The sequence below is a fragment of the Choristoneura fumiferana genome, chromosome 22 (genome assembly GCF_025370935.1).
Source record: "Choristoneura fumiferana chromosome 22, NRCan_CFum_1, whole genome shotgun sequence".
Taxonomy (NCBI): domain Eukaryota; kingdom Metazoa; phylum Arthropoda; class Insecta; order Lepidoptera; family Tortricidae; genus Choristoneura; species Choristoneura fumiferana.
In genome coordinates this window covers 8,386,351-8,407,326 of record NC_133493.1, presented here as the reverse complement: position 1 = coordinate 8,407,326, position 20,976 = coordinate 8,386,351, and the positions used below count along the sequence as shown (strand labels likewise).

Here is a 20,976-nt window from a genome sequence, read left to right as displayed (position 1 = left end):
TTTGCGACAGTGGTTGAAAATCCAGTTTTTAATTAGAATTCACATCGCCATTCATCATCCCAGCCTATATACGTCCCACTGCTGGGCACAGGCCTCGTCTCAAAATGAGAGGACTCGGGCCATAGTTCCCACGCCGGCCCAGTGCGGATCGGGAACTTCACACACACCATTCAATTGCTTCGCAAGTTTGTGCAGGTGTTTTCCTACACCGTAAAGCTCGTGGTAAAATTCAAATGGCTTTGAACCTCCGATCCTCTGCTCGAGAGGCAACAGGTCAAACCACTGCACGCATCACCATTACTAACATTAATCAAAATATCCGCTTACGTATACAATTAGCTTAAACTCGTCAATTGATTGATCGCAGTGCTGAGAGCTTTCTAATCAAGTCGATGGGTCTGTCTAGACATGAGATACATCATGTGATTCAATAGGCTTTATGCGTATGTACGACCGCATTAAGGTCTCTCACTACATCGTATCAGCCATGACCGTAATAGGACCGTGTCTGGAACGGGATGTAAGGCGCATAAATGACACGCACACTACACACACACACAGGGCGACGGTTGATTACGAAACGTGTACGTTAGTACCATATTTCTCATATTTTTCGATCCAAAAAATACATTTACACTGCTCCATAGATAACCTAAATCCGGTACCCAAAACTGCATATATATTATGTACATTTAGCAGCCGACTCATTTATGGCTCGCAAAACACGACAACAATGTAACACATTACGAAAACAGGTCGTATCAATATATGTGTTTCATAATACGATACGACTTTTTAGAATATAACTATCGAAAATGTATTTATTTTTTATCGTCCAAGGCTTTTTTTTTGTATGGCAGCCACCCGTAAATATCTATTTTATTTTAATTTTTGTTTATTTTTAAAGTGATTATACAATTTATGACGTATTAAAAAAATAATAAATATAATTTCTGAATTTCATTCCTGGCGTGCTGGCGTGCGGGAGGGGTGACACTATTTTTATTTCCTCGCAGTGATCATGAAAAGCACAATCTTTAGTCTCGGCCAATGAACTCGTATTATCGAAGTTCAAACTAACTCGTTCATCTATTGCTTACTTTCGTGCCTCTACCACAATGTACTATTCTCGCTTTCAGGCCCAAAAAATCTCAAAATCCATGCGGTTTGTTCTCGAGTCTTGGGTGTTTAATTGTACGTACATCCATACAATATTATAAATGTGAAGTGTTTGTGTTTGTATGTTTGTCCATCTTTCACGTCCAAACGGAGCGACGGATCGACGTGATTTTTGGCATAGAGATAGTTTATGGGTCAGAGAGTGACATAGTCTACTTTTATCCCGGAAAAATGCACAGTTCCCGAGGGAAAAGCGCGCGATAACCGAATTCCACGCGGGCGAAGCCGCAGGCAAAAGCTAGTATCTATATATTTAAGTATGTTTATACGTTGCCCAGTACCCACAACAAAAGCTTTGCTTACTTTGGGACTAGCTGAATTGCTGTCAAATGTCCCGTGATATTTATTATTATTCTCTTTATTTATTTTTTTATTCTTAGGATTAGGTTTTTATAATAGTTATAAGAAGTAAAATACAGAAAAGTACATACAAAATAAAAATATTATAAAAACCTAACCTAGTTTGCCGCCGGTAACGGGGCAGGGCCCAAGCTACCGGTGGTCAGGGCCGCAGAGCGAGGAACTCCGGACGATGCGTGCCGTGTCCTGAAGTACCGCCTTCTGTATCTTATTATTATTATTATTATTATTACTAGCTTTTGCCCGCGGCTTTGTTTTTTTTATTCGACTGGATGGCAAACGAGCAAGTGGGTCTCCTGGTGGTAAGAGATCACCACCGCCCATAAACATCTGCAACACCAGGGGTATTGCAGACGCGTTGCCAACCTAGAGACCTAAGATGGGATACCTCACGTGCCAGTAATTTCACCGGCTGCCTTACTCTCCACGCCGAAACACAACAGTGCAAGCACTGCTGCTTCACGGCAGGATTAGCGAGCAAGATGGTGGTAGCAATCCGGGCGGACCTTGCACAAGGTCCTACCACCTGCAAACCCTACCTACCACCTTTGTCCGCGTGTAATTCGGTTATCGCGCGCTGTTCCCTCGGGAACTGAGCATTTTTTCGGGATAAAAAGTGGGATCGAACCCGGAACCTCAAGCTTCATAGTCAGGTACTCTAACCACTTGGCTATCCGGTCGGTTTTTATGTATAATTCTTGGATTAAATAAAAAACAATCTATTTTGACCTGTTGCCTTGACCTTGCTCCTAGTGGTTTGACCTATTGCTCAATCAGATGGACGTGGGTTCGACCCAGTGCTCGCACCTCTTGAGTTTTTCGGAATTTATGTGCGAGCGAAATCACATTCGAAATTTACCACGAGCTTTACGGTGAAGGAAAACATCGTGAGAAAACCTGCACACACCTGCGAAAACATTTAATGGTGTGTGTGAATTTCCCAATCCGCACTGGGCCCCCATGGGAACTACGGCCCAAGCCTTCTCATTCTAAGAGGAAGCTTTTCCTAGCTGTGGGACGTATTTGGCCGAAATAGGGATTACCCTTTGTAGATTTTGATTACCTATGTTATTTGAATACAAAAATGGTAGTACATAACAAATTACGCTTTAAACATCGTGAATGACTCTACCTATACTTTGGATAATCTCTATGTACCTATGTTTTCTGTACTGCTTCCAAATTTTGGTGTTCAATAAAGACTCATTGTATTGTTTTGTGTTTTAATTATTCTGTTATTCTCTTTTGAATGTTTCCCTAAAATAATAAAAAGAAAAACACCATTTAATAACTCCACGCAGCCGTTAAGTCTTGTAAACAAAAGCGCAAACTAACACTAATTTAATTAACTACTGTTTCCGGGTCTCCCGGATATAAGAACAAATCCGGGTAAACCCGGACTGATGGGCGCCCTAGTTGCAAGGATGCACCAGGATAATCCCTTAACGACTCGGATGTGTGGACACTAGAAACTGGTATTTGTTATACAGGGTGTACCAAACACCAGTAGTTAAATGTAAGGTTTTGATTTTACTTACATAACTGAGCTACTTTTGTTCTGCAACTTTTTAAAAACATGTCCAGTGTTATTTTTTTTCATACAGATTATATATCAATACAATACTGAATTGATAAATATTTATCTTAAAGAGATGCCAAATTAAATTTTGTCCTCGTACCTACCATGAGACAGCGATAACACCGCCATGTCTGATACACTGATTTAACGATGAAACTTTGAGGATCAATAAATTATCTTAGTTATTCGAAAATTATACAAAACAAAAGTAGCTTAGTTATGCGAGTAAAATCTTATCTCGCATTAAAAGCCGCATGGTCAAAGGCAACCTGTAGAATGGTACCGGAGCGAAAATATTGTTCGAATTAAAAAAATAATTTTTAAACGGCGTAAATATATTTTTTTACTAATTTATACATATTTTTTCTAGAAATTACAAAACAATGTAAATGTAACCATTTTATTAATTTCATAATATTATATCACCGAAACGGTTTTATTCTTTTCTGAAATTAATATCCTTTACTTTAAGTTACAGAGTTTTATAAATCCTATAGAACTTTCCCTACATTTATAAGTTGCGCACTAATATCAAAATGTATGTAGGTGTACTTAAAATTACAAAGAAGATTTATTTAAGTGGGAAATTAAAATTGATTATAATATTTAAAAGTCATCTATAATGAACCTTTGAGGATCAATAAACTATCTAAGTTATTCGAAAATTATGCAAAACAAAAGTAGCTTAGTTATTTTAAAGCTCCATGGCCAAACAAAGGCAACCTGTAGAATTGTAAGTACAAAACTAACGATAACAAGAATAGAAATGTTATCGTATTTATTTCCTTCAACAGTCAATATCATTAATTAGTCTTTCGCTTCTCGCGTTGTCAAGGAGTAGGTTCACGTTTTTCCGTGTTTTCAAAGATTTTAGTAGATCGCGGGTACTCAATTTTGGAAAATTTTAGTTTACGTTGCCCCACAATGTGTTGTGGGGCAGGTTTGCTTACTTTGGGACTGACGTCAATTGGGGTCATGTGTCCCGTGATATTTATTTATTTATTACGCCGACGTGCGAACTAGACGCCTACGGGCATCCGAGCGGGCTGCGGAGCGGCGAGCGTTTTCTCTATTCATTGCGTATGCTGCCAGGGGACCACTGTGCGATGATCGTGTCAGTCGCGCAATGAACAGAGAACACGGTCCGCTTCGCTGCCCAGCCCACCCCGCTACTATCAAACCCGCGGCCTACTCACATGATATTTCTCGCACCATGTAGGCAAAATACTGGGTCTATTCATTTAATACAAAACAAATCAGCAACATAATTACAGGCTCGCAACGAAGTTCACATTCAAAAGTTACCGCGTACTTAGAATTCATAAACAAAGCTCAGATTTCGAATTTCCCTAACAATATTAACGCGTATGCCGTCGTAGAATTTAGAGAAGCTTTAAATACAACGTAACATTTTATTATAATTAATAGCTTAGTTAAAATGATTAACATATTTTATGAAAATGTTTTCCTTTCGTTTTTACTACTAACTGCGACTCAATGTAATCAATATTTATTTATTTATTTATGTAATATTACAGGTTTTTTAACATCAATTGGCCTGATCCCAATCACAGGCTAGCCGCGCATTTTTTAATGTCAATTCTGAAGTTCGTACTTTCGGTCTCGGTGTGAACTGACCCTTACACTAAAGGAGATTGACAATGTTTGGACCAAATGCTGCTCCAAAACGAAAATACCTGTAACGAGTTCCTTGCGTTACTTTCTGTTAGAAAAAACAGAATATATTTCCACTAGCTTTTGCCCGCGGCTTCGCCCGCGTGGAAATCAGTTATCGCACGCTTTTTCCTCGGGAACTGTGCATTTTTCGGGATAAAAAGTAGCTTATTTCACTCTCTGGCCCATAAACTATCTCTATGCCAAAAATCACGCCGATCCGTCGCTCCGTTTCGACGTGAAAGACGGACAAACATACAAACACACACTTTCACATTTATAATATTAGTATGGATTATTATCGATGACAATGACGTCGAACTAGGTACTTTACTGATAAGATAATACTTTAAACGTAACAAATAAATGATTAAGTTCTCATCAAAACGTTTTTTTTATGACTACTAGGATAGATCTTAAAGCACTTTAGTATACAATCTAGTGTCAGCATAAGGATCATAATGCTCTGTGTATTTAGTCTGGGCAGCACTAGTTCCAAGTTCCAACTCCAGTCCCGTCGTCAATTTCCTTTATGATTGAAGGCCATTTTCACAAAAAAGTGTAGGGACCCATTCTTTTTTTTTTAATTTTGGAAAAAATATAGTTTTTCCTACTCAGAATCAAAAGCACAATCGATTCCGATGGTTTAATAAAATGTCCCTATCAAAAATGTCAGTTTAGTGACGTTTTTTTCATACACTCGGTATAGGCGTCGCAAAACTGACTCAAAATTTATATGAAAAAATTAAACACATTTCGAAAGAAAAGGTACACGTTTTTTTGAAAACGCCATGAAAACAAAACGTGCGATGAAATCAGATTGTATCATAGATCTAGGAAAAAATTATCAATGACTGACTTTATCGATATACTATCTCACTACCTTTTGCCTCAAAAAATCTCATGTACCTATGTGTATTACGAGTACTACAATAAGCGGTCACGGAGCCAACAAATTATAAGTAATAGATTGTAAAAAATGTATTTGCAATCCTACACCTTACTTTAATAAACACTATAGGCTATAGCCTGTTGCCCGCGACTCCGTCTGCGGAGAATTCCTTTATCGTTATCCCGCGGGAACTATCCAATTTTTCGGGTTAAACTATCCTATGTCCTTTCCCTGGACTCAAACTACCTGTATACCGAATTTCATCTAAATCAGTTCAGTGGCTTAGACATTGTCATGTGATGAGGTATCAAACAAGCAGACTTATACAAACTTTCGTATTTATAATATTAGTGGGATAAAATAAGACTCAACTACTAAATCAAGCATATAACGGGTAAATCAGACACTTGGGATCATCAATAGCACTATTATACTGTTACGTTCGTGGGGTGGGTTCGTGATCGAAAAGCACTTTTACCAGTTGAGAAGGCTGTTTTCTCTTTATCTTTGTCCTTGATTTCCACTTGCCAGTATCCACTTTTCAAATCAAAGGTGGAAAACCATTTCATGCCGTTTAAAGTGTCCAACGTGTCGTCTATCCTCGGCAATGGATAACTGTCCTTCTTGGTCACGTCGTTGAGTCTACGATAGTCAACGCAAAATCTCATAGATTCACGACGTTAGTACTATTATATATTCTGTGTCAATAGTAACCGCTCATTTACGACAGTCCTCTAGAATAATTTGTAGACAGGTGATAGTCATTTGTTGCATCTAATTTATTGAATCAGGCGTTACTTTGCGGAGGTCCATATCAATGAACTAAAAATAATCACTTTGCTCACCGTTGAACCGAAGACTTCTACAGGTGCTACGAACCTACATCGGCGTTGATAGGGCTGCTTAATAACAACATAGTGACACTTAATGCGTTGAAGTTAGTGTAAGGACGACGTAAATGTCTTCAAACTCAATTATAGCTAATTGATTGATTCTGGCGTTATTTTGCGGAGTCCATATCAATGAAATGATTTTTTTATTGCAGTGAAGCAAGGGAAATAATTTCATCAATATTATAACTGTAATAAACTGAATAAAAGTGCTTAATTGCTTATACTTTCTTAAAAGGCCGGCAACAGACCAATGACTCTTCTTGATTGTTGGTACTTGGTACTGCTATAACGTGGTGGGGCACTATCGCTGTGGTGGACAGTTCCCGTCAGATGACCCGACTTCCCCTCATAATAAAAAAAAGAATTATTGCTAGCTTTCTTACCTTGTTAGTGACTCCGCTGCTGATATGCAAACTTACTAAGTTTATTAAAAAATGTTAAACAAAATAAATATACTTCACATAGAATGTCCTACATCAAATTTTAAACGCATCCGCAATCTATAGAGAAACGCAGTTTCTTTTTAAAAACTTTCATCTTTCTTTTCACAAAAGGATCCACTGTGATGAGCTTCTTTAGAAACAAAATAAGTAAACTTGGTTTTTCAATAAACTAATATTTTTTTAGAAAACACTTCTAGAGAGCCACAAAATCAACACTGGCCACCGAAAAAGTCATTAGCATTGTGGACGAACCGAAAATTTTCGGCGCGACCTTCAAAAATAGAACGACCGAACGCGCGTAACGGCAATCGACAAAAATGGCGACCGTAGTATGTGAAGGAAGCGGTTAATAGGACTGCTATTTTGACCATTCCTTGTGTATTATTTATTTTTATTGGAAAATAAGCCTCTAATGGCCGGATTGGTGCGTAACGATGTCTGCAGCAGCTAAACCCACGCGGTCTCGGTACGCGACTGAACTGAAGTCACAACTCGTTCATTCGTTTCGTCGTCAAATATTCTCTTTAATATTTAAGACATGTGTACTACATAGGACTGTATATGACAGGTCGGTATCTCAGTGACGCAGGGAGAAGTTTACATAGGGGTTAACACGCAAAGAGCAAAGTTATCTCTGCTAGAACTTGGAGTTGGCCGGAGACTTCTTAACTTCTTATTCATAATCATAACGCTATTAATGTCACATATACAAAGGTTGGTACGGCTTACTGGCAAATGCTATAAAAAGTTTATGTTAAAGATTTCGTTCCATTATCATTATCATCATAATATCAGCCATAGGACGTCCTGTTGATCGTTCCATTATCATCATAATATCAGCCATAGGACGTCCATTGTTGAACAGCTCCCCAGTCGAATTCGCTTAGTTTAACTTAATTATGATGATTTACTATTCTCAACTTAGCAGTAGGTACTGTACTAACTTCTTGCGTCCGTTGATTTGATACTGGCAGCATAGTTCCATTTTTGAATAATAATATTGAACGGACGCAAGGGTGTTAAAAAAAGACTTGTATCCGAGCTGCCAACGTAGCATGTTGATTGGAAATACACATGAAAATATTATAAAGACGTGATTTTCATTTACTCAGGAAATCTTCAGGATAGTGGACCGTCCGTCCACTACAGTACCTACCTAGCTATTATTTAACAACTTAATTATTTGACTGAATTAAAAAAAAACACTTTTATTAAGTTTTTCTATTCTAAATGTAGGCTCCTATGCTAATAAATCCAAATCACAAGTCTGATTATTCAAATTGTTAAACTTTGGTTTATTTCAGTTTTATAATCTTAGGTCAGAGCATCTAAGAAACAAAAAAAAAATGTATGCCATTTTTGTTTTAAATTTTATAATGTTTTGTATTACTTACATATATCATGAGTCTGATTATCCAAGTTTAGTTCAATTTCAATCATAGGTATTGTGGTATCAACTTAAATCTATAAAACGATGGAAGTTTATGTTACTTGCGTTTTCAATTTAGGTTTAATGTTAATAATAATAATAATGAAACATGTTTTTATTAGGTACTCTGACTCTGCCCAATAGGTGATGGACAATATGTATAAATTAGTATAATACGATATATAAGGTAAACAAAATGTTCATTAGTTAGTGAACTCTGCCCAATAGGTGATGGCTAAGATATTATGTGCATAATTAGTATAGAATGCAAAACCTGCACGCGATTATTTAAAAATTTCAATAGTTATTATCAAATTGCCATAATACCTGATATTAGGCATTTTTTCATGCTCGGGCACCCATTAATCACTTCGTCCAAAACATCTTCAAGAATGCTCGCTGAATTATAAATAAAGAATAAATTGCAATAGGTAATCGAGAATTGGTAAGCTATTATTATAAGAAACCATTGCAATAATTAATTTACCTACTATCGCACTTATATAAAGAAATATCACAAAAGGGGGTATTAACAACTCTAGTAATGTTACCATATACAACAATATATGTTCGCTTCAATAATTTTATCGTGCACTTAGTCGGCAGCCGCCTACAACGTCTTTGTTCACGGACCTAATGTATACTATCACTAATAGATTGTAGGTACTAGTCGAGTTGGTATATGGATGATTTAGTTATAGTTGCAATGAACGGAACAGTGTATGGGCCACTCAATATTGAATTAAGGTATTTTGAACCAACTTCAAAAATAAATATTCTCAAGTCGAATGTTTTTTAGGATTCCGGAACCAAAATGGCAAAAACGGAACTCTTATAGTTTCGCCATGTCTGTCTGTCTGTCCGTCCGTCCGCGGCTTTGCTCAGGGACTGTCAATGCTAGAAAGCTGTAATTTTGCACGAATATATATGTAAACTATGCCGACAAAATCAGGATGGTAGTAAGTATATGAAACATTCAAGGAAAACTATAACGGCTAAGTTTACTTGAGACTTATTAGTAGTTTAAGAGTAAATAGCAGCCTAAGGTATAAAATATACCTAAACTTGGAAGATTCCGTTTAAAATACGAAATCCTTAGAAAAATATTACTTAATTTTTTTGTAATGGCTACGGAACCCTATTTTGGGCGTGTCCGACATGCTTTTGTTTTTATGTTTGCTGCCTCAAATCTGCTTTACAAGGTGACTAACTATAGCCGACGACCACGACCGCTCTGTCAAGAGCGATTAGAAAAGTTAAACTACGGAACCCCAAAAACCTCCGACATTGTCATTTTAAAGTTCAATACATTAAAAACGGCTTCGCAGATTTTAATTACTAAGTATTTGGGCAAATTAACTTTTTTACCCATACTAATCTGTCCGCGACATTTTTTAAACAATTGCACATTTTTGTAAGTAACATGTTTCTTTTGCAATTTAATAGATGGTGTACATAAATGAAGTTCAACCTATTAAACCGTGAAATATCTTGTTGGAAGTACAATTTTTTGGTAACGCCAAAGACAATTTTTGTAACGCACGAGACGCCCAAAGTGTTGGTAAAATAGTTGATTGGCCCATTTATTACTAAAATATATGGACGAAATGAAACTTTACTAAGAACCAACGCAAACAAACTTGCTTTCACGTTAAGAAAACCGCATCGAAATCGGTCCATCCATTTGAGAGCTACAATGCCACAGACACAGGCATCAAACTTAGTACACCCTTCTTTCCGCGTCGGGGGTAAAAAAAGCATAACTCCCCACTCACCATAATGTTGCTGCAAGCCACAACGCTGTTTTTAATTGGCACCCAAAAAGACTCCAACAGCACACAAATCAACATGGTGAATAGTGGGTACTTTCAGCATCGTAAACTGTTGGATTGGTCAATATTGACGTCTTTCCACCTCATATCCTTCGGACATTATACGCTACATTCTAGGAATAGAACCTCAAATCAATCTAGTTTACCAAATACCACTTTATGTGTTAACGGTAGTGGCAAAAAACATTGTCGGCACGTTGTTACTAGCAGCTTAGTATGAACAAACTTTGTCTAAACTCTGAAATAACTCGATAATTTTATATTTTAGTGTTTAGACGAAGTTTGTTCATACTACGCTTCTACTAACAACCGGCTACTTTAATCTCATCTTTTATCTTTCAGTGGGAATAAATCATAGCTAATCTAATAGTATACCATTTAATATTAATCGATGTTTTCAGTATTTTTTAAATCAAAAAAGTAAATAAAAAAAAACCATTTAATTTAGGATAGTTTTTTTTTTTAAATATAAATAGGACCAAATTTTAAGATTTTATTATCCAAAAAAAATAACATAAGCGGGATGCCTACTTTGTAAAAAGTTAAACACGGTTCATAATAATAGTAGATTGTATAACCAGTGCATGAAACGCGCCATTTTACCAGAGCCTCAGGCGAAAATTGATAGTTAAGTCGAGGGTAAAATGAGTTTTATAGACAACAAAATTAAACCGCGACAGTGAAATCAAATGTCTTTTATTCTTTTACTTTTAAGTAATTTGATCTTGTTTTAAAACATGAATTATTTATTGTACATGTGAAAGTGTGTGTTTGTGTGTTTGTATGATTGTCCGTCTTTCAAGTCGAAACGGAGCGACAGACATGATTTTTGGCATACCTAGAGATAGTTTATGGGACAGAGAGTGACATATCCTACTTTTATCCCGAAAAAATGCACAGTTCCCGAGGGAACAGCGCACGATAACCGAATTCCACGCAGGCGAAGCCGCGGGCAAAAGCTATATTATGCAATATTTTATCGTCGTCCCAATCCAAAAGCAATGTCCTCAAAACGTGATTTTGGCTAATATTATCGACCGTTTAATTGGAGTTCAAACAGACTGACTGCAAACTTTGGTGTTAATACTGTTATTGTAAATCTCTGAACACGATTTATCTTAGAACAACAATGTTCACGCTTATTGTAAGACAGTGGACCAAGAAAATGCTTAATTAACTTTGACTTTGACAGCAATATTAGCTTAAGTATTGAAATGCTTAATGCCAAAGATACTTCAAAGACAAAACGTGGGTAAGGCAGTTGAAGGTTGAACGTTACAGTCAAATCACTTAAGTAGGTACGTACTTTACTTACTATCTTGCGATAAGGCCGCCTATTAATTGCCTTGGAAAATCTCTAAATAAGTACCTATGCCTTCTGTAAGCATGTGTTGGTGTTCAACAAAGAGTCATTGTATTGTATTGTAACTGGGGGCCTCTGCCTCCTCTGCGGCCTCTGTCTAGCCACCCCATACCATGCTTTACGCTCTTGGGTCAGCTCTTGCCAAGCTAGAGAGAGTGGTGCAGAAGAGAGTCTCATATTACTTCCAACTATGGCCGCTCCAGGCCGGGAGGTATGCGTGCCACATTTTCCATTATCATATCCCAAAAAAAATCGTATTTAGACTGTAAAACTATGGTGAAAGACGGCAGGATGGCTAAGTGGTCAAAGAGCTTGCAATTTAGCAGACAAATTCCTTAAGGGTCGTAAAGTTGCACTGAGAAGACCTATCTAGGAAGAGATCGAGGTAAGCTTTTAGTTGGGTTTTTAGGCTAGGTACGAGTATGGCAGCCGACTTGGTTAAAGCTGCGGGTTAGCGGTGGGTGCAGGCTGCTTCCAACCGAATCAACAGGTAGTTTATGGGGGAGGCCTATGTCCAACAGTGGACGTTTTATGGCTGATATGATGATAATGATGAAACTGCCAGCCTTTTTAGCTTTCCACAGAGATAAAGCCTCAGGAATAAGCAAATATAAGCCAAACTTGTATTTCTCAAATCAATGATACTGGATTAGCCAAGTTGTTAGAGAACCTTAAAGTCCCGAATTCGATTAACGGTTGAGACAGATATTTTGTAATGTTGATATTCCTTATGCGGACCATCCAATTGTATCCGTTGTCTTACTAAACCCAAGTCTAGCAATACAGAAATCAGTGTACCTACTGTGTACTGACTGCGTTTGTCAAATGTTTACCCTTCATGTTACGACTTCTCCCTATTGATTTAAGCTTAACTGACGTTTGCTGGTACGTAATGAATGTTAGCTTGATCATGTTTGATTCAAGCGTGATCATTGATTGTACGTAGATTTATGTTAATATCTCCATTTTGATCTTTGCTTTTGGACATTCTACGAATGGAACGAGCAGATTTACTAAAGATTACTAAGGACACTAGAAAAGAAACAGACGTTGTCTTGAAACTTAGAAAGAAAGAAAGAATAAATTTATTTACCTAAATTCGGCACAACAAAAATAAATGAAATTACAGCTAAAAAATAGACAATCTTATATATTAGGCACCGAGAAAGAAAAAGGGCCATACTTAGCGTATTGCTACAGCAAGCCGCAGCCGAGCGCTGGTTATCAGTATGACCCTTTAACTTAAAACTAAACTTAAAAAACTACTAGTAGTGCCGCAACGGCACGAACGTTAGAGGACGGCACTGATAATTTTAGATTAATAACAAAAAAAATGCAAGAGGAAAAAAAACAACAACAAATAAAACAATCGCATTAAGTACGTAAAATTAAAAGTTAAAATTGGATAGCTACTTAGACCTAAAGGAGCTGAAATTTGTCTGGATACCATATAATACAGGAATATAAAAATACCAAGAAAAATTTGCTGTGAACTTTAATTTTCTTAAACACTGCAAAAATAAGTAATCAGTAGTATAAATAGTAAGCAGTTGTTGCCCGCGACTTCGGCGGAGATGAATCCCGCAGGAACTATACAATTTTCTAGGATAGGTACAAACTATTCTAAGTCATATTATGTATACCAAATTTTATCTAAATTTACAACATTAGTAAGATAAGATAGAATCTAGGATGACAACGTAACATTTTTCAGACCCTAATTTTCAAAGTTAATTAAAACTCTCTACTCAACCATTACATAACTTTAATACATAAATTACTTCTTGAATCAGTAACTTAAAACTAAATCGATTTCATCTTAGTCACATTTTTAAAACTGCCCTCATTTCACCCAAACCGCAAGCCAAAGGATATACCTAATACATAAATCACCGCCGGGCAATCTCTACAGGGTCGCTGTAGGTCATAAGTACATAGTTAGGTGGTCCCTGTGGTTGAATGCCATTAGACCGGTCTGACCTTGCGACTATAAAGAGGGCACTGCTTATATTGACACAATCGAAAATTTGATATGGCCACAGTCTGGAGAAGGTAGCGGAGATACTTTAAATAAGTTTAAAGACATTATCTCAAAATTACAATTGGCGTTCATATTATTATCCATGGCAAAACTGTACGACATTTTTCTTACAGATTTTTCATTAACGTTTTATTGTAATACTCCCTTCACCCGCTACTCCGTCCGCGCAAAACTCGTTTATCACTATCCCGTGGAAACTATGCAATTTTTCGGGATAAAAACTATCCTATGTCCTTCTCTGGGATTCAAACTATCTGTATACTGAATTTCATCTAAATTGGTTCAGTGGTTTAGACGTGATGAAGTAACAAACAAACAGACTTACAAGCTTTCGCATTTATAATATGTATTAGTGGGATAGTGAGCTACACCCGATCTAACCGCATCGCATGCATTTTGTATCTCTTTGTGAATTTTCCCATTGTGATTTCACTATTTTCGCATCGTAATTTTAAGTTTCTTGTAAACATTTACGACTTTTCATCGATTACATCGATTGGCTCAAAAATGTCCCTTAGATCAATTAGCCTTTCAACCGTCGATATAATATTGTTTGTCAGTCTCATCATTCGTTCATTCATCATGCTTCCCGTGATTACGAGTCCCGAGTGCTTTAAGCTTTGTTACTTAGATGATTATCATTTCAATATTAAAAAACGTTGGCATTATTATTGCTCGTCGATGTAAGAACAATATATTGGGTCATGTCCACAGTTTCCCTACCCCCGGGCTCGCCTATCGTCCATTACGTAAATAACGTCTCTATTATTCCTCTCATAGCTGGGCTATTGGGTTTCCGATAGGCATTTGTTTAGACAATTGTGACCCTTTTCCGGCACTGAGGTTACGAACACGGCTTGGCAGGTACTTTGCCGAGAGCGATCAAAATTGTTTGGTTATACCCTTCCATCACACCAGTGAAGGAAGGTCGGATAGTAAACCTTCACGAAATTAGTGTGTTTTAAGAAGTGATTTGATGGATTCAAATTGAGTCAAGGAAGGGATACACTTGACACGGCAGAAACAACACAGTCGAATTAACCACCTTTATAATTCGAGAAATTACGTAGACTTACGTAGAAATAACTTTGTTAATTTTATTAAACAGCATCTAAAATTGTTAGAAATTGTTACCTGTTTTCAACCCCCGACGCAAAGAGAAACCCTCTTATATACTCCTCCTTACGACCCCTCTCTCTATTTGACGCCAATGTCTGTCTGTGGCATCGCAGCTCTCAAACGGATGAACGAATTTCAAATTTTCAATGGGATTTTTTTAAAGTGAAATCAAATTTTCTTGCGGTAGTTCTTAGCTAGGTATATCTTTAAAACGACAATGTCAGGGGCTTTACAACTTTTTTAAGTTGGTAAGAAGTTTAAGGGGCTGTTTCACCACCCATTGATTAATTTTATTTGAAGGATACTGGAACAAAACAAACAGAGACGGCATCACATATCCGTCAAACAAATTTAATCATTGGATGATGAAACAGGGGGTAAATCATTCAGCGTAATTGAAACGGAGATGTTACGATACGAAGCATTTCATTTATAAGTTGTTGAGTAAAGATCAACAGTAATCCCATAAGTTCTCCTAATCTCCCGTAAGTCGTGCTGCTTAAGGTGTGGGACTTATTACCTGCCTCTTATGTTTTCCAGGCGATATATTTACGGAGTAAGTTGAGATTAAGGTAAGCGTTAAAGCGATAAGAATTACGATTAAACAACAATATTTATCACAAATTGTAGTAGGTAATGTTTAGTGAAGACAGAGGTAAGTATACTTAAATGAAGAAACCAAGAAACTGAACGCCGTGGTAGCCGGGTTAGACCATCTTTCACGCAGAGGCTCGTGTATACATGACCAAGTATACATGATGCAAGCCCAGGCGCATCTCTGATTTATTAAAATTTAAGTGTGTGCGAAATAACATTTAAAATATACAATAAGCTTTTCAGGGAAGTAAAACTTTGTGAGGAACCTGCATACATTATGGATTTTTATCTGAATGAAATAAATTTAAATGAATTGAATTATTATTATTATTGTTAGCCTATACTGTCCAAATGTTGAGCAAAGGCCTCCCCCCGATACTTCCATTTCCATCGCGGGATGAACTGGACTACTTCCTGAAAGACTGGCCTAATTCAATGGTGGGTGTAAACTTCCCACTTAATATGGTAATAAAATTATAATATATAATAAGGGTATGCTTTTTTTCGTATTTTCTTCGTACGTTACGTAACTCTAAGCTACAAAAGAGAATGAGGCTCCAACAAAACATTTTATGAAAATGTAAGACAAGTATCCTATACCTAAGCTGAATAAAATATTTTTAGTCAGAAAACTATTGGTGTAGAATTCGTACATCTTAACGTCGGGAATTTTAAATTTCGTTTAATTATCTACTTCCAGTTTAAAATTTTCAACTTTTATATTTCTTATCTGGATGACGTTTTTATTTTGTAACATAGTTTAGTTTATAAATAGTTTTAGTCTTGGATGTTAGATAATATTTATTGTACACAATATTGTAGGATAGGAATTCGTTAATATATTCATTACTTTCTTATCTTAAATTTATTTTGTTTCATAATATTATTAAGATTTGCCTTTTTAACATGCTGTGCTGTAATTTATTATATTACAATTAATCTGATTTGGAGTGTTTACGGCCTTGATTTTCCTCATTTCTATGATTATCATCATCAAAAACGACTTAGTATTACACAAGAATCACACATTTGCCTGTACCTACATTAGAGCTCAGTTGCACAATAATATATTGCCAAAATTAGGTAACATTTAAAGCTTCAAAAACTCACCTGATTCTTCCCTGGTTTATGTTCGCTATTTCTCAGAAGACACTTAACTTTTTCTAAAACATTAGAGTAAAACTACCTATACTCACTAAACTTTGCAAGATTTTATCATTTCTCGTGTTGGTGACGATATAGTTTATGCTAAACTGAGATAATGATCATCTTAAGTGTACTGAAAGTGATATGACAATTTATCTTATCACATTGTTTCAAATTGAATAAACGCTTCTTCTGTATAGAGTTACGTACTTACCTACTTATTTAAAGTGTTTTGAACATGAGATCGATGATTGATTGATGTTACGAGTATTTAAAGGGTGCTAGCGGCACCAGTGGTTTTAGGTACTATCTAAGAGCTAAGCGGTGCCCTTGGACTCTTAGGTATCTGAAAATTATGGGTAAAAAAATACCTAATAGTGATGCCTTTAAGTGCAAACAAATCCTAAAAAGAAAATATAGCAATAAAAAACAAAGGAGTGCCAAAAAATATCCCAACTACGCCGGATCAGCGACCTTAAAAATTTCCGACCGCCTTTCAGCCTTTTTTCGCTTTTAGGTTTTTTATATCAAATAGCTGGCAAACGAGCATGAGGTTCACCTGATGGTAAGCGATCACCGCCACCCATGGACACCTACAGCATATTTAGGACTGCGGGTGCGTTGCTGGCCTGAAGGGGAGGGGGTAGAAAAGGGGAAGGGAGAGGGGAGTAAAAGGGGGAGAGAAGTTGGGCCTCCGGATTTTTCACTCACCGTACGAAACACAGTAGCAAAACTACTATTTCACGCCGGTATTCTGTGGGAGTGTGGTACTAATACTAACCTGGTCGAGGCGGCCCATTCATACTGCAGCCAGCAAGCGGTTACAGTAAGGCTCTACCACATGTATATACTCCTTTATCATATAGGTACCATATCATGTAGGTACTCCTTTCAAATTTCAAATTCAAAATTAAAATTTCAAATCATTTATTCAGTAAATAGGCCGCAGTGGGCACTTTTACACGTCATTTGTTGCCTCCATACCTCTAAATTCAGCCCAGGCGCCCCGCTCACTTATCATCAGGTAGCTCGGTACTTACCCGTTTGCTACTATATTCTGTAAAAAAAAAAAATTAAGTAATTATAGAACTAAGTAATACATTACGAACTAGGAAAATTGATACCTGCTGATCACCGCATTATTTCAAGTTTTAAGTTATGTTAAATGGAGGAAACTGAATCACGTACCAGGGTACCTTTGTGCAACTAATGACATCATCATCATCATCTCAGCCATAGGACGTCCACTGTTGGACATGCCTCCCCCATGGACCTCCAGTCGCTTCGGTTGGCAGCGGCCCGCATCCACCGTGAGCCCGCGGCTTTAACCAGGTCATCCGTCTATCTCGTTGGTGGACGTCCTACACTACGCGTTGGTTGGTTCTCCGTGCTATATGTCCTGCCCATTGCCACTTCAACGAGCTAATTCGCTCGGCTATGTCGGTAACCCTTGTTCTTCAACGTTTCTCCTCATTTTTGATTTGATCCCGTAGAGAAACCCCAAGCATTAGCTCTCTCCATAGCTCGCTGAGCAACTCTGAGCCTATTTATAAGGCCTATAGTGAAGCACCACGTCTCGGATCCATATGTCATCACTGGCAACACACATTGGTTGGACTTTCGTCTTAAGGCACTGCGGAATTTTGGACGAGAAAACATTGCGGAGTTTCCCAAACGCTGCCCATCCGAGTTGGATTCGACGATTGACCTCCTTCTCGAAGTTGGACTCGATTGAGGCCTTCGAGCATCGTGCTGAGTTCTTCCATCGACTTTGCTAACTATAATGACATAGGTATTGATTTCCATAGCGAAATTGATTATGAAAAGGTTCCACCCTGGTACCTATGGGATTCTGTTTCCTTGACTGTACTGAGGAACTAATTTGCCTGTAAGTTTAAAAGTTCAAAATGCTACCTGCGGAGAACCCTTGGCCTTCTCAGATATTATCCTTGTCCTATCAATAATCTCGCAAAGCTTGTCAATGTCGACGCGTTTCGTAACGTGAGATAAAAAAGATGTTTTGGTAGACCACTTGTATGTGTATAGCGTGACTGTTACGACGAAGGGAGATAACGTGCGTCCTATGTTCAATCATTCATAAAACTAGCATGATTTATCATTCGTTAGGCTGTGAACTGGACATCAACGGGCAGCGTTTCGGGCAGCGGAGCGGCGAGCGTGGTCTCATGCGTGGTCTACGGAGTGCAAAATTCGAACTTAGTATCTTACCATCCCGCTGAAGAAGTGAAAGGGACGGTGCGATACGAACTTGGATTTTTGAATTTCGTAGTAATATGCAATGCAATGCAATGGGGCATTGCAATGTTCATTGCGCGACCACAGAATAGACAATAGTATAAGTACTTAACGCGACCGAGATGCTCGCCGCTCAAAGGCTATCTAGGAGCAAATTTAATGCAATGCAATAAAGAATATAGTATGTTGTAGAGGCTGGAAAGTAAGCAATAGATGAACAAGTTAGTTCAAAGGCCGACCCGAAGGGGAAACCTTCGATATTACGAGTTCATCTATTGCAACTGCGTGGAAATAAAAAAACACTTGTCACAAAAAAAACAATAACAATCCAAAGACTCCGTTGTTACGCTTGGCTCCCGCCGATTTTTATTTTTCTATTGTTAGTTTATTACTTTTTAAACGAGTCCATTCTTAGTGGCCAGCACCCAAAACCACGACATATTTAAAAAATAAAAACTGTATTAAGGTCTCCGTTGACTAGACAGCAGCAAGTTGAACATAACGGGGATGTAGGGAGCCCGCGCACTGGGCAGCCTGGCTGTTCAACCAGTGCAGTGCAGTGCGCGGCAGACTTAAAAAAATGTATGCTGCAGCGTTTACCTATTCATACTTTAAAAAAAATTAAGCATTTATGCCTAAAAAAAATACCTCATAAAAGTCATAAATGACGCATTCTCAATGGTCACTATGCAGCAGACGTTTATTATAATATTTTTCATCACACTTGCTCGTAAACAGTGTCGTAACATGCAGGCTGCCTTGGTTGTAACCCCCCAAATAAAACCCTTGACCTTAATGTGCTTGTCATGAAACCCGTGGTCGGTAAATGAGTCATTGCGCGTACACATTTTCTTGTCATGAAGCCCAAGGACGGTAAATGAGTCCGTGCCCGTACTGATGGCGCTGCGCGCGCTGCTGCAGGACTACATGGACCACATGCACACGCACGTTGCGGCGCATGCCGAGGGAGGGGGAGGTTGAGGGCGACGCTGCCAAGAGCAGCCTAAGGTATGGCCAATATTTGGAACAATTATATTTTTTTTTTTACAAATATAAAATTTTACTTGCAAATGTGATGAAAAACATTGTATGTCGCACGGGCGGTACTAGAATTACGAACATCGACTCATTAAAGCCCTCAGTCTTCGACTTCGGGCTTCTAATAGACTCTCGTTCGTAATTCCTTATTTACCGCCCTTAAGACACAAAGTACTATTTCACCTATGATGAGTTCTGTGACGTTTGAAAGTTTTAGAGATGTACCATTCATCGAGTGAACTATCGATTTTTCTACGAGTTATTAGTGCCTATTTTTGGAGAAGTTGCATTATATTTTAAAAATAATATTTTCCAGTTTTCCGCCCACCGGGACACCGTTTTCTCGTTCTCGCGCAAAATAATCCCTCAAACGAATTACAAACTCCCGACTCTAGGAGTTCAAAACAGTCTTTTTAGACAGTTTCGGCATTTTGCCAAAAAATAACAACAAACCTAACGAGAAACAGTAACAAAAGTCAACAACAATAAGAACAGAAATGAACAAGAAGACTGTAACACCATTTATACTGTATTCTAGCAAATAAACGATTCTGATTCTGATTCTGAACAATATCAAAATACAATATAATAAAGAAGTAGAAATAATTCCATTGTCACATACTTAATGAGATACATATCATGTACAAAGGCTAACTTATCCCTTTGCAGCTGTGCTTTGCAGAATCTCCATCACGGCACATAATGTACAACATATATATGTATAACATATTATTATTTTCAAGGTATCAAATAGGCATGAACCATTTTTTTCTGTCCTTTATTTGGCTGCAGCTGAAAATCAGCGCTGTGGTTCCGTACCTCAGCATTGCTGAGCTGCCAGCCCTTTCGGCTAGCTATAAGTTTACTTCACTTAAACATTAAGTTATCGATGGTGGAAGTCTCAATTGACGTAAGGGACAAAATGCTACTTTCCAGGAGAGCGAAAATAAGTTTTTGGTAATTTTCAAACCCTCACAGCATTGTTAATGTTTAACTTAGCAGGACGTTATAATTACGTAAAATCTTGAATTTTCTTGCTTTTCAACGTGAAACTATAGACATTTTCGTAAAAAGCTTAATAAGAAAAATAGCTGTCCCTTACGCCCGTGACATACGGGTGTCATAGCCCCTTACA

At 37.6% G+C, this 20,976-nt stretch overlaps 1 protein-coding gene across 2 annotated transcripts in view; it reads right to left on the bottom strand.

The window, feature by feature from the left end:
- The window catches only part of LOC141440463 (uncharacterized), a 149,724-nt gene extending 133,087 nt beyond the window's left edge, over positions 1–16,637 (bottom strand). Inside the window, exon 1 of one of the 2 annotated variants that reach the window (XM_074104978.1) lies at positions 16,512–16,637. The gene's annotated coding sequence lies outside the window, so the exon portion shown is untranslated. Of the gene's footprint in view, positions 1–6,960; positions 7,488–16,511 lie in introns of those variants that run through there. The other variant, XM_074104977.1, reaches the window with a different exon arrangement.
- Between the last annotated feature and the right edge of the window lie 4,339 nt (positions 16,638–20,976).